The following is an 11,187-nucleotide window of genomic DNA, read 5'->3' as shown; positions in this document are numbered from 1 at the left end:
GCCGCCGACTCTCCACCCCTTCCCCCAGCGGATTGGCCGCCGACCTGCCGGGGGCCGGGGCGCTGGGGCCGCCTCCTCTCCACCCCCTTTCTCGGGGTTATTCCTTTAGCTGCTTTTCTTCTCTTTCCTCGGCTCCTCTGGCGCTCTTTCTCTCGGCGTTCTAGCTCAGGCGCGCTGCCGGTAGGCCCTCCATACAGCCAAACTTGTTGTCTCAGGATATCCCGCCCCCTACTCATTTCCCAGTGCCCTCCCCTCAAATACCCATTGCAGCATCCCTCGGAACTGGCACTCGAGACAATGGTAGAAATCTCTCTCAAGGGAAGAGAGAGGGGCGAGTGAAAGGGCGCGCGGAGCACCCTACGACTCGGCGCGCCTGCTTAAATGCCCGCTGCCCCCGCGCAGGGAGCATGGCTTTCCCGAGGCGCATCCGGACCCGGGCGCCCTTTTTCCCTGGCTCGGTTCCCATTGGCTGAGCCCTTGGTGACGCGCGCTGAGTGGTGGGAGAAAGGGGGCGGGACGCTACCGCAAAGCATGGCGGCTCTTGTAGTTTCTGGTGGCCTTGGCGGCCCGGGCGAAGCACCGCCTTTCCTCCCGCCCCCGACCGAGGCCCGGCTGCCGGGCGGAAAGCTGCCCGAGGGGGCGGCGGCAGCAGGGCGTGGCCGGGGCCGAGTGGGAGTTGAACTGAGAGGGAGGGTTGGAGAATGGGTGTTGTTTGCCTGGGCCTATCCGCCGCTCGGGGCTGCCCAAACCACCGCTGCCACCGCCTCCTCGATTCCAAGCCGCTCCCCGCGGGGCGAGCTCACACCCGGAGCGCTCGGCGATTGAGCGGACGGCGGCGTGGGGAGGCGGGGTTTGCTGTCCTCAGGGTTTGAATGAACCGGGCTACTTGGGGCAGCGCCTCTTTTTTCCTTTCTTCGCTCGCCTCCTCCCTCAGGCCTCCGGCTTCAGATCCGAGGCCTGTTTTCCCACAGAGACTCTTCCATCTTATGTGTTGTCTCTAGCTGGCTGCTGGAGCGAACAGTAGCCCGCCTTCTAAGGTTGCAAGGGTGTTTTGCCGAATGACACTCGTGGGTGGCTGACTTACCACTCTGACCGGTCTCACTGACTCTCTGGACAGAGAAAAGCCCAGCTCTATCTGGGTCAGCCTAGGTCACGGGTCAGCAAAAACTGCCGGGCAGGTGGAATGAATTCACGTCTGGGTGCACAAAGCTTTTTATAGTCGAATGCACTTGAGCAGTCTCTCCTGACTCGCTTCTCTCTGAAGTCCTGAAGTCTGGGCAATATCATGAAATGTAATAAGCGCCTGATAGAGTGTGCCAAAGGTGGAAATGAGTCGTTCATGTAAATACTGGCCTTGAGGAGTAGGCACCTTTACACATCCAGGTCCACAGCCACCCACTCATTTTTTACCTGTGCTCCACACGTAGCCTTAAGCATTTTTGTCTCCTGCCTGAGGCCTGACTTGTTGCAAGTGTAAGAAGGTCCCAGATGCTGTACTTGACTGGCATTTCCTTTGCTTGTTACAGTAATTGCAGTATCAGTGATGACAAAGCCAGCCGTGCAGCAAGACAAAGAATTCGAATGAAGAATTATATAGTATTGTATACCCTTTAAAAAAAAATGAGTGTAAGGTCTTTAATCCCCGTTCCCACCACCATAAACATTATAGAAAGCTCAAAAGTGTTTTATTCATTTACACACATAGGGTCTATTCCTAGGTCTTTTGCCCCCACCTGCCAGTTCACTATGATTAATGAAGGAAGACATGTTGCAATCTTATAATTGGGATGCAGTTTTCTTACCTGCTTCAAGAGGGCAATATACTGGGTCTGAACCTTCGGTTAAAAAAAAGCATGCTGATCATTCAAAATGACTCTATAAAGGCTCCGACATATTCTATAGACAAATGATATAATGGCATTATTTCTCAAAATAGCGCAGAAGAGGAAGATAATTTTCCTCTACTTTTATGAGTTCTTAATGAGACCCACGAAATAAAAGATTAACAGGAGAAATAACAAATAGCATGTTACTAACATGCATTAATACCTCATATACATGGAAGGTACTCAGAAAAAATTAACAGCCCCCAGAGGGGGCTTAGAATTAAGGTTTAAATATCATCTTAATAGGGAAGGGGAGAGGAGGAGATGTCTTTTGGGGGATTTTAGGAAAGATGAATGGCCCTGCGGCAAAGTGGATCCAATACAAAGTTGTGACAAAGTTGTTGGGTGTGGTATAGAGTTCTACTGGCTTGTGATAAAGTCGATCTTCTCTAGTTGAAGAAACTCCTGAGGAAAGGGATTTATGACAACTAACGTCCTTTCTCTGTCCAGAAGTACATGATAAAGGCAGTGGATACAGAGGCTTGCATCTGTCCCTTGACTGAGTCATGAGCTCTAGGACAGGTGACCTAAATTAATCACATCTTAGGCACCATCATTTTGTTATCTGTAGAAGTTTTTAACTAGATGAGATCATTCCAAAATGATAGCCATTCTTACTTTATCTTCCTAATGTAATGTATGCATCACCTATGTTATGATTTGCTTAATGATTTTCTTTGAGCCAATTCACATTTTTTCCTAACTTACTTAATTTAAGAAGTTGATTATCACCATGGTACATAGAAAGCCAGTATCATTTGTTGTAGAGGTAAGTACAAATATGCACTCAACAAAATTCTCAGCCTCAGGCCTGCAAGGATGGTCTCAGCCCAGATGAAGCAATTGTTCTAAAAGCTTCCTACATTCATTTTACCCATAAAATGTTAGCTTTCAAACTTTATCATAACCTTCAGGAATAAATACATTTTACATGTGTGTACACACACACAGAGGAAATCAGTCTCTTTAATCAAAATATTTAGCAACAACATCGAGTAATGATTGCTCAGATCAAAGACTACCAGGATACTCCCCATCATAACTTAAGATCTTTAGTTTATCTACAAATAGTACTCCCTTCTCACCCTTCCCCCTAAAACATTTTAGTAACAGTCCTGTGCTTCAAAACCAGTATCCTATGGACTATTTTTTCTCCTCCCATTTTTGTGGAGTGGAAAGTCCATATTTCAAATTACATTGCAGGGTGAAGATAATCCTTAGGTAGCTTTACTGTGGTAGGTAGCTCTGTACACCTAAATAAATTCTTAGCCTACATTTAGAAAATGATGCTGGAACTTTTCAGAGGTATCTTTGATATAAAATTTCCTCTGGTTACCACTTTCTAGGAAGGACCTAGCATTTCTCAACTACTAAGTCAGTCAATAAGTCTTGAATACTACATATAATCAAACTAAAATCACCACTCAAAGATCAGGACTGTTAATCCCCCCTCACAGTGCACTTAGTTACATTTAGAAATACTTTTAATACATATACATTTGGATGAATGTTACAGAAGCAACTCCAAAGGAAAGTTAATACAAGTGAAGAAAGTTAGGCCCAGATATGTCAGGTGACTTGAATAACTAAAAGATACTGGGTTTGAGTATCATCAGGAACAACTCGCTGAAATAATTATTAAACTCCTTCCCTTTGTCTTTGGGAAGCACAAGGTAAAAAGAAGCCACAAGCTAGAGAAAGGTCAAAATGTAACATCCACCTCTGAGCTATATTGAATTAACTGAGAGTGTAACTAAGAATACTGTACAAACTCAGTAAGCATATTTTGATAAAACAACTAGCTTCATTATTACATCTGGACACCATGTATAACCTCTATTATAATAAAACCCTAGTGGTGTACATAATTACATTAAAAAATAAGTCCCAGGGCCCTCGGTGGGCTAGCGGTTTAAAGTACAGCACTAAGAAACTAAAGCCACTTCAGCATGAGTTCGATCCTCGGCCCATGGGTGACCCACGTGGCGTGACAGACCTCTCCTGACCTGCCCGCTGCTCCCCTCAGCAGTGTACTTTGTCAATCAGCCTGTTCTGCTCCCACTCTGTCTCTGATGAGACCTCTCACCACCCCTACACCTCTGGCCTATACCCCAGTTCTGTATGCAAAAATGAGCCAATCTTTTAAAAAAAAAGTTCCATGCCAACAGTAAGTTTGTCAGGGTGTAGAGAAAGTTTTAAACACTTAATTGTAATGTAACTGGGACCTGAATATAGAACCTTACATGGAAATAGTAAAAGAGATAACCTCTTAAGAGTTATAAATAAATGAAATATAAATAAAAATAAATACTTTTTGTAAACGGCCTACTCATATAGAGAATAAAGACAGACCCTCCAGCAAGGGTTGGTCCCATCACTATTCCTTTGCATGTTTATGGATTATTCATGCACAAATTCAGAACATTTGATTCATGATTTTTAAATATGCAAAGCTTATGACTTTAACCCAGTTACATTTATTGTTAATCACTAGAACACAATTAGCAATCAGTGGTAGTTAATGGAACATGGAACCTCACATAAATATTCATTCAATGTGTTATATCATTTATATGTGCAAAGGAGTATAATGAGGGTCTTTGTTGCCCCAAAATAGATTTAGTCAATATGGGATTTAGATATAAAATAATTGTTTTAAGATTATATCAAATTGATGATTAAACACCATGAAAATATAAAGCACAAATGTCAGGAGTGTTTGCATCTGTAACTTTCCAAAGCATGTCAATTCCATATGCTCAATTTATTGTATTTTCTATTAGTGAGGGAATATTTCACTGGATTTTGTTTATAGACTATAACCACTGAAATCAAACTACTTGATTTAAATTCTAGCCTGCTTGTTACTGAATGTATAGCTTGGAGCAAGTCACTTTAACCCCTCTGAATCTCACTTTCATCTATAAAATGTTGATGATAATGTTGCCATTTCATGGGCTTGTGTCATTAACCTAATGAATTTAAAAATTATTTGGACAGTCTGTCACAATGTGGTTAATGTTCACTAAATATTACCTGCTTATCATTACTATTAGTATCACTAAGCTGTATTAGTTGCAACAAGTGAAACACAGATTTAAGTAGAAAGCTTTCCTATGTCCATCTACCTTGATTTCAAACACTAAATTCACTGGTGGTAAAGTGACAAATTTCTTCTTTGACTTATACAAAATGTGTGTGTGTGTGTGTGTGATTTTTCAGTGTTCATACACTTCTACAGAAACTATTTTATTGTATGAATATATTTTATTCAATAAAAATGCCCCTGTTGATAGCCAGTCAACCTATTTTTGTTTTTCTCCACTAAAAATATTTGCAATTAAGTTTACTTCTACTGGCATTTGCAATTCTTTCATGGTAGTATTTTTATTTTCGTAGAAAGATTTCCAATAGTAGGACTACTGTCAAAAAGTATACACAGATCTAAAATGTTAAAGTTTACATTAAGGTTATTGTAAAAATTTACTTTATTTGTACAATATGTAAATATGGTAAATATGACAGTGCTCATTTCTTCATAACTTCACGAGCACTACTCATTCCCAGCATTGCAAATTATTGCAAATCCTTTGGGTGAAAAGTGTATTTACCAGGCTGTCAGATTGAGCATCTTTGCATTTACTTAGGGGCCATATGCATTTTCACTGCCTGTTCATATCTCTATCTCTTTAATTTCCAATAATATTGTCTTATCAACATCTAGGAGTTGAATATATGATAATATTAAACTTTTGTTTCTCATTTGTATTGCCAATGTATTTTTTTTTTAAGATTTATTTATTTGTGCATACAGAACTGGGGTGCAGACCAGAGGCTCAGGGGCGGTGAGAGGCTTCACCAGAGACAGAGTAGGGAGCAGAACAGGCAGATCTATGTAGTACACTGCTGAGGGGAGCAGCGGGCAGGTCAGGAGAGGTCTGCCACGCCATGTGGTCACCTCAGGGGCGCGGGAATCTAACTCATGCGGAGGCGGCTTTAGATTCTCAGTGCTGTGCTTTAACCCGCTGCGCCACCAGGAAGGGGCCATTTTTGCCAATGTACTTATCCCAATTCAATATCATTTTCAGTTTTTTGCTATATATTCACTATGATATACTTTGATTCCTATTTCAAAGGATAACTGAAAGAATGGTTTTTATAGTTTATTGGATTGTTTACATCAAGGAATGAGGTACCTTTATATTATTTAGGCAAGAGTAGGGGTAGACAATTATCTTCTACCCTTCACTGTCATCGTACTGTGCCCCTGACATAACACAACTCTATGTTCCTACAGGAGCACCTGGTCCTTGCTAAGTATCCACTAAGTATTTACAAAGTCAATGAATTTAAAATTTTTAGTGTGTGAGCTAAATAATGAAAAACAAAGTTACTCTATCACAGAAGTGTTCCCCCCCCCCCCAATTTGGGAGATATTTGGATTGATCTGAATAAAAAGCATTTGCTATAAATTTACCAGGAGTAAGTGTGTAGTACTCAAATATTTATAAGCAGCTATTTTTATAACAGCAACACGCCTTGGTTTTTTAATGATAGTTATGGATTCTCTCAACTATTCCAAGGGCAAATAGTTATAAGATTACTAAATTCAGGTTCTATTTCCTTATTTATTTTCATTGTTAATGATTTTCTTTTCACAATGAACTCAGTCATATGTAATAAAATAGTAAAATATGAGTTGAAATATAAAACCAGTTGCAATGAAAAAAAAATTTGACCACTAGAAGTACTGAATGTCTGTTTCATCTGAGCTGTAAGTTTAACTCAAAACTGCCTAGTAGTCAGTGCAAATAAAGAAACATGATTGGTTGTGAAAGTTCTCATTATTGGAAAGGAGAAAAGTGCCACTTTCTCAGAGAAAGCAAAGCTCTGCCTAACTCCAAACAAGTACAGCAAATTTGCAAATGCCATTTGCATGTTAGGGCTTTGAGTCTGCCATTTTAGGCATTTAAAATGCTTGGAAGATATAATTATGTAAAATTTTAAAATGTGGTTTGAAATAGTTAATAAATTCCCTATATGAGATTATTTAGAAAATGTTTATTTTGAGATTAATAGAGCATTAATCAAAGACTGGGTAAAAGTAAAATTTAAATTTTATTCAAATACTTCTAGGCATGACCTAGAATATTTGAATGTTGGACTTGAAAGCTTGATAAAATATAATGTGACTTTTGTAAGGTGAATGTTGGGCCTCCCAGGTGGACAAGGGGTTATGTCTTAGCTCTATGAGGCTATCAGCAGCCACTGCAATCTGAATTTAATCCCAGCCAGGAAGCTAACCCGCATGACCCACGCCTCTCTTGTCTCTCCTCCTGCCCCCCTCAACAGTTTACCAATTAATCTACAAGTTCTACTCCCCACTCTGTCTCTGGTGAATTCTGTCACCCATCCCACCCCTCTGGACTACACCCCAGCTCTTGTATGCATAAAGAAAAAGAAATCTTAAAAAAAAAAATTAAGGCGAATGTTAATTTAAATCCAAGAATTTATAAATTTATTGTTTTAAACTGTCTAAAAACTTCCCTTGAACATTTAAAAAATTCACAGAAATAGGGCCCTCCCTGGTGGCGCAGCGGGTTAAAGCACAGCACTGAGAATCTAGAGCCGCTTCCGCATGAGTTCGATTCCCGCCTGCCCCGGAGGTGACCACATGGCGTGGCAGACCTCTCCTGACCAGCCCGCTGCTCCCCTCAGCAGTGTACCTCGTCGATCTGCCTGTTCTGTTCCCCACTCTGTCTCTGGTGAAGCCTCTCACCGCCCCTGAGCCTCTGGCCTGTACCCCAGTTCTGTATGCACAAATAAATAAATCTTTAAAAAAAAATTCACAGAAATAAATCAACAAAACTAGATATTTAAGAATTTTTGTTAAAGCCAACAATTTTTGGCCCTCCCTGGTGGCCCAGTGGGTTAAAGAACAGCACTGCAAGCTAATGACAGCTTCAGTTTGGTTCGATCCCTGGCCCTGGATGTGATCCACATGACTCAGCAGACCTCTCCTGTCTTGCCTGCTGCTCCTCTCAGCAGTGTACTTTGTCAATCTACCTGTTCTGCACCCCACTCTGTCTCTGGTGAGTCCTCTTACTGCCTGTACCCCAGTTCTGTATGCATAAATAAATCTTTAAAAAATAATAAAACCAACAATTTTTGTTCAATTTTTAAACTCAGTCCTTCTCTCTGCTGAGGCTACTCTATTTTGTGATAACACCAAATCTTTATTCTAAACATGTTAGCCAAACAAGGCTTGGGGGAAATAAATAGCCAGGTCATCTAAGAGCAAATTCAGTTTAAAGATATGAGAAATCCTACTCTTCCTGCCTGCCCAGATTCTTGAGGAATTATGGAAATGCAGATTTATTAGGAACATCCATAATAAAATTCATGCAGCTTGGCTACTGACCATTCTAGAAAGAGTAAGGTAAAGTCCAGTGAATATCAGCTGCTCAGAACCAGGCAAGCAAGGGCTTCCTTCTCAGCTACCAGGCAGATTACTTAACCATTCCTTCCTTGTTTTCTCATCTATCTGTGAAATCTTAATACTTTATGCCATTGTTATGGCAGTTGTCCTCAGATAATCTTTGGGGTAGGTATTTAGTAGTTAATTAGGATTTCTTCTCTTTCTGGTTCACAGTATTTTTACTGCTTTCGAGAAAATTTTCTTAATTTTGTTATTTTTATATCTAAAAGCTAGTAGCCTGAATTAGAGTGTTTTGTATGCGCCAATAGCTTCTGAGGTTATTGAAGTCTTTTGGTCTCAGGATCTATCTGTACTTAATTTTTTAAAGCAATATACTATAAAACTATAGAAAGAACTTCATTAAAATTTAGTGGGGAAAAGACTCATTTGTATCCCAAAGAACCTAAACTCTTAAGTTTATTAAGTTCTCTACTTAAACGACCTAATTGTACAACAATAATAAAAAGGTACGAAGGTAAAATGTATACAAGGCAAGATGGAATAAAAGGTGGAGGTAGAGGGCAGGGATACAGGAGAACAAAGGTGAAGCCTGTAAAGAATACTGTTTGGCTTCTTCTAACAGAACTTAATACCTTAGTGTGATACACTCACTAGTATAGAATATGCATGGGCTTGGGGAATTTCTCTTCCCTATATCACCACAGAAAATAATGAATCTTGGGTCTCCCTGGTGACCTAGTGGCTAAGTCTCAGTCCCTTCACTGCTATGACCTGAGTTTGATCCCCGGCCAGAGAGCTAATCCACACATGGGCACAGCAGATCTCTCCTGTCTCTCCCCAGATCTCATCTGCTACTCCCCTTAGTAGATTTGCCAGTTCTTCTCCCCATTCTATCTCTGGTGAATCCTCTTACCTGCCCACAGTCTTCAGATAAGACAAGGAGGAAACTGAAAACAATAAAGCAGAAAACAAAAGGGTTGAGACAAATTTACACAGAAAAGTATATGAATGGCAACCCCTTTGATAGAATAATTATCCCGTTTGATGAGCTTCTCCTGTAGAAAGTGGCTTGAGAAAATCAAGATTAAGAATGTGATCATGCGGGGGTGGGTGAGGACACCTGCCAAGTCAGATAGCCCTGGTCCTATTATATGCAAGGACAGCTGTGGAGCTGGGAGCTGCTGTCTTCCCAGAGTGTGTCAGGAATGTGCCAGGAAGCCTTGCCAAGTCCTGCCAACTCCTTGACCTTTACCAACTCCTCACAGATCATGTAATGTTAATGACATCACAAGAAAAGTAGGAAGCTTCTCACAGGACTATGAAGTCTGGGGTAGGAAATCAAAGTAGGGTACAACACAATTGGACAATCTCCAACAGTGAGTCAAATACAATGGCAATCCTCAATATCAACAGTGAAAAATGCAAAGTTGTCAGCAGGCAAACACAGCAAAAGCCTTTTGTTCCCTGTCAACCATGCCACACCTGGAATGCTTTTTAAGAAGGCCATCCACAACGGGAAGAGAAGTTAGGCCAGATGGAAAGACATGAGGAATGGTCATAGTATTGAGGATGATTTGGGAAAGGAAACCAGAACAGCTTTGAAATACTTTCAGATCTATCAGATAGAGAGGGATTAGGTTTACTTTATGTAGTATCAAAGAGCTTGAATTACAAGTTCAATAAGTGGATGTTGACTTTGGCATGGTATAAAGAAAAGTTCTGAAGAATTAGAACTATGTGAAATGAAACAAACTCCCTGTGGGGTGATGAGCTCTAAAATGGAGATACTGAAGTCCAGGCTGAACTACTACTTACTAACAATGTTGTAAGAGGGGGTTTATGTATTTGTTAGCAACAGAACAGATTCAGATTCAGATTCAGATTTTGTGCAAACCAACATTTTAAAATCTGGGGAGCTTTTATAAGAACAAAGAATGCAAAATTATGAATAAAAATTAGAGAGCCCTGGAAGGCACCTTGTAAAAGGGAGAAGTTCTGGAAATGCAGGCCTCATTAGCTTTGTGATAAATTTGTATCAAGGGAGTCAGTTGATATCAAATAAATGTGAGATCTGAATTTGTTTTAAAATAATGAATAAGTCTTCTGAATTTTAATAAGTAGTCTGTTATCTACAGGATGGCATGTAGGTAGTAAAAAGAGAGGAGTGAAATTAAATTCACCTGGTTTGCCAGCCTGCCTCTGTGTTTTCATAGCTGGGTAACCTTGGGCAAATTACTTAACCTCTCTTAGCTTTAGTTCAGTCATCTATAAATTGGAGATAATGATCTCTATCTTAAAATATTGTTTGGGAAGAATTAAATAAAATTTCCTATGTAAAACACTGGCATGTAGATGTGTCAATGATGACAGCTAAATTGAAGGACTAATATGATTTAGGTAGTCATAAGGAAAAGATTTTTAAAAGTGCCATTTGGAGCTATCTGTCACCCTGATGAGAACAAATGACATTCTTCCACAGCCCCCAATTTAAGACATAAGCCAAGAGTTCATGAAATGTCACCAAGTTGTAATAGGCACAGTAGGCTTACTTCAACCCTGGAAAAATCACTCAGAACGGTTGGCCAAGGTAAACACATTCATGCTCCTTCTTCCCCTTCACTGGCTCAAAGTTTGCAGTCAAGATGAAGGATTAGAGCATTTTTTGGCTCTCCATACCCAAGATACAGACTGGGCAAGTTCAAGTGTTCAAAAATGGGCTACAGCAGAAGGAATTCTTGGGCATCACACAACTCCAGGTTACCACTAGGCCATGAAACTCTTACTATGCTTAAGTGAGGGACTCAGTCATCAGCAGTGAAATCACCTGGAGACTTGTTACCAAGGCAGAATTTGAGGCTACCT

Source organism: Condylura cristata, unplaced genomic scaffold (genome assembly GCF_000260355.1).
Source record: "Condylura cristata isolate star-nosed mole 26May11 unplaced genomic scaffold, ConCri1.0 scaffold00005, whole genome shotgun sequence".
In the NCBI taxonomy this organism is placed as follows: Eukaryota; Metazoa; Chordata; class Mammalia; order Eulipotyphla; family Talpidae; genus Condylura; species Condylura cristata.
The sequence above is the reverse complement of the archived record's forward strand: the minus strand, read 5'-3'. Positions refer to the sequence as shown.